The 3,847-nt window shown below is 37.0% G+C and overlaps 1 non-coding gene across 1 annotated transcript; it reads right to left on the reverse strand.

Annotated features, from left to right (window-relative positions):
- Positions 1–1,975: 1,975 nt before the first annotated feature.
- Positions 1,976–2,082, reverse strand: LOC131247756 (small nucleolar RNA R71). Its single transcript, XR_009172026.1, has one exon. It is a non-coding gene; the product is annotated as a small nucleolar RNA R71 (small nucleolar RNA).
- Positions 2,083–3,847: the final 1,765 nt, after the last annotated feature.

Here is a 3,847-nt window from a genome sequence, read left to right on the forward strand (position 1 = left end):
TAAGCAAGAGAGAGAGAGCTCGTTTTAAGGAGAGCCAGGGAACAGATCCAGAGAAGAGAAAAGAGAAGAAAAGAGAAGAAGAGAGAGATGTTTTCTTTATATCAATTTTATTTTTCTTTCTTTTTATTTGAATTCATGGATTGTTAATCTTCTAGCTAGGGCTGAGATGAAGCCCCTAATTTGAATGACTCTTGTAAGTGTTGATTTCATCTGAATTTGATTGGTTTGTTTCTTTCTCTACTGTGCTTAACTGAAATATCCGTACTCCTCCATTCTAAGAGCTCAACCAAAGTCTAGTTATGGACGTTGTTTGGATTACTATTCTAGGTGCTTGTGTCTGACCATGAACAGGTTCCTATAGAGGAAGAAACATGAATCTACATCTCTTCATGCCTGACTATCGATGGAAAGATGTAATCCATATGCTTTAAGGAATTATACATTCTGTGTGCCCGACCAAGGACATAGAGTGCGCTTTATTTATTTTTGATATCAATCTGAATTAGGGTGAATCAACAGGCAGAACAAGGTTTATGATAATTAGGGGTGGATTCGAAAGTCCTAGTCTTCTCCTTGATTGAATTTTTCTCATTATTCTCGGTTATTTTTCCATTGATTTTTATTTAGTTTACTCAATTTCTATCTCAAATATTTGTTGGATTAGTTAAGAAGAGTCTTTAATTTTGAATTGTGACAACCAGTCCTCGTGGGAACGATCTCGTAATACGTACCATATCTACATCTAATTCGTATACTTGCGAGTTTAAAATCATTTAAATCAGGTTGGTTTAAATAAAACATCAAGTTTTTGGCGCCGTTGCCGGGGACTGTTTCAGTCCAATTGGATTTAGGATTCTCTCTTATCATAATTCATAGTCTTAGGTTTTTTACTAACTTTAGGTTAAATTCTTTTTTTTTAGAAACTAACCTATTTCCTGTTTTGTAGGGACCTGACATAAACTACTAATTTGGTAATCTCTTTCCAAATTTTCTATTTTTTTCTAATTTCTATTTTTAGAATAAGGGTTTTATTCTTTAGAAATTTTCTATTTTCTAGGTTTTTTTTTTTTAGAAATTTCCTATTTTCTAATTTTAGATTTTGATTCTTCTTTCAAGTAACTTTCTATTTTCTAGTTTTAGAAATTTCTTTTTCCTTTTTAGAAACTAACTTAGCTTTTATTTCTAAGATTACAAACTTTCTTTTTTAGAAATTAACCGTTGCTTAGGATTTTTTCTAGCATTATTTTAGAAAATTTAATTTATTTTAGTCTTCTTTTTGTTTATAGGAATTGAGGAAGGAAGCTGCTAAATAACATTGTCTTCAAAAGGAGGAGCTCTCAAATCTTCAGACATTCATCATCTCCTTTTCCGGGTTCTTCTTTCCAATTCTCATTTACATAGATTTTTCTTGTTTTAGGAATTCATAACTTTTTCTTTTAGTCTTATTCATCTTAGGTTGCATCTTAGTTTAGTTTTCTTTCTTATATTGATAACATAGTTTATGCTAGGACGTAGATCTCTGAATATAGAACTAGCACCTTTTGATCCTGAAATAGAAAGAACCTTTCGTATAAGATTTAGAAACATCCTATTTGAAATGGCGGAAGAGAATGGAACTAAAGCTCTTAGAGATTATTCAACTCCTGTCCAATTCAATGCGCCTTCATGTATAGTGTTGCCTGCCACCACGGCAGCACACTTTGAACTTAAGCCTGGGGTCATACAATTGTTGCCCTCCTTTTATGGTTCAGATAAGGAGGATCCATATCATCATGTGAAAGAATTCTTAGACATTTGCTCCACCTTTAAGTTTCAAAACTTTTCAGACGATTCGATCCGTTTGCGTCTTTTTCCTTTTTCTTTGAAGGATAAGGTGAAAGTATGGTTGAATTCTCTAGGAGTTGGGTCTATCACTACATGGGATCAACTGTCTAAGAAGTTCTTAAACAAGTTCTTCCCGGTTCACAAAACTAATGCTCTCCGTAGAGAAATTACGAATTTCACACAAAAAGAGGGTGAGCACTTTCATGAATGTTGGGAAAGATGGAAGGATTTACTTCTTAAATGTCCACACCATGGTTTTGAAAAGTGGCAACAGGTTCAATACTTCTATGACGGTCTGACACCCCAAAACCGTCGCATGGTTGACGCCACCAGTGGAGGGTCATTCATGACCAAAAGTGATGTCGAAGAGTGGAATTTCTTTGAAACCTTGTGTGAAAATTCTCAGCAATGGGACTACTCAAGTAGAGGTGAAAGGAGTCCCCAACCACTGAAGAAAGGGGGTATATACGAGGTAGGAGTCACGCCAGATCTTTATGCCAAAATTGATAGCCTGACAAAGAAGGTGGATGCTTTAATGTTAAACAATGGACCTCCACAAACAACTCAAGTCGAGTCATGTGCCATATGTTCTAGTCTCGCCCATCCTACGCAGTCTTGTCCATTTAGTTCAGCATTTTCAGAGTTTCTCTCTGAACAAGTACATGTTATGAACACCTTTCGGAGACCTGGGAATGATCCTTACTTAGACACCTACAACCCAGGGTGGGCTAGACATCCAAATTTCTCTTGGGCAAAAGGACCACAACAAGGAGGACCATCTGAAAATCCTCCTATGCAACTTTACTCCCAAGTTGGCAGTCAACAACTTCAGCAGTTCTCACAATATCAACAAGTGCCTCCACAATCTAGGAAACCATCTCTTGAGGATACACTCAATCTTTTTATGCAGAGTTCACTTCAATTTCAAAAAGACACCCAACAAACTTTACTAGCTAACCAGTAAAGCTTACATGCAAATGCGCAATCCATTGCCAATCTGGAAGTACAATTGGGTCAACTTGCTGCCACATTGAGTGAGAGAGAGAAGGGCAAGTTCCTTAATCAACCTGTGGCAAATCCAAAAGGACAGTATGAGATTGGCTCTAATTCAAACCAAGAACAATATCATGAGTAAGCCAAATCAATCATTACCCTTAGGTTCGGTAAACAGATCGAGAACAGAGTAGAGATGCATAGGGAAGAATCAAATTACAAATCGGAAGACGAAAATAAAGTCGAGAGACATACTAGTACATCCAAAGTCCAAAAGCACTCTGACTCTACAGGAACCACTCCTGTGCCATCCTATGTGCCTAAAGCACCTTTTCCTCAACGTCTGGTACTAGTTAAGAAAGGAAGTAACTCTAATGATATATTGGAGATGTTTAAGCAAGTGCAAATCAACATTCCGTTGCTTGATGCTATCAAGCAAGTTCCTGCTTACGCTAAGTTTCTTAAAGATTTATGCACTCAAAAACGTAAGATGAATGTTCATAAGAAGGTCTTCCTTACAGAGCAACTCAGCTCCATGATTCAACATAACACCCCTCCTAAATTTAGGGATCTAGGAGCTCCTACCATTTCTTGTATCATAGGAGAGCATAAGGTTCAGAAAGCGTTGCTTGATTTAGGGGCTAGTGTTAATTTGTTACCATATTCGGTCTATGAGCAGCTAGGACTTGGTGAGCTGAAACCAACTAAAATAACACTCCAACTAGCTGATAGATTTGTCAAGGTGCCCCGTGGTGTTGTTGAGGATGTGCTAATCCAGGTTGATAAGTTTTATTTTCCAGTGGATTTCATTGTTCTAGATACTCAGCCTGTCCAAAATCCTACAAATCAAATCCCGGTTATCTTAGGACGTCCATTCTTGGCCACATCCAATGCTATCATAAATTGCAGGAATGGAGTTATGAAGTTATCCTTTGGTAACATGAAGATCAAGCTCAACATTTTCAATGCTGCACAACAACCAGTAGACTCGGATGATATATTTGAAGTGAACATGATTGAGAGTCTGGTA

Source organism: Magnolia sinica, chromosome 5 (assembly GCF_029962835.1).
Source record: "Magnolia sinica isolate HGM2019 chromosome 5, MsV1, whole genome shotgun sequence".
NCBI classification, from domain to species: domain Eukaryota; kingdom Viridiplantae; phylum Streptophyta; class Magnoliopsida; order Magnoliales; family Magnoliaceae; genus Magnolia; species Magnolia sinica.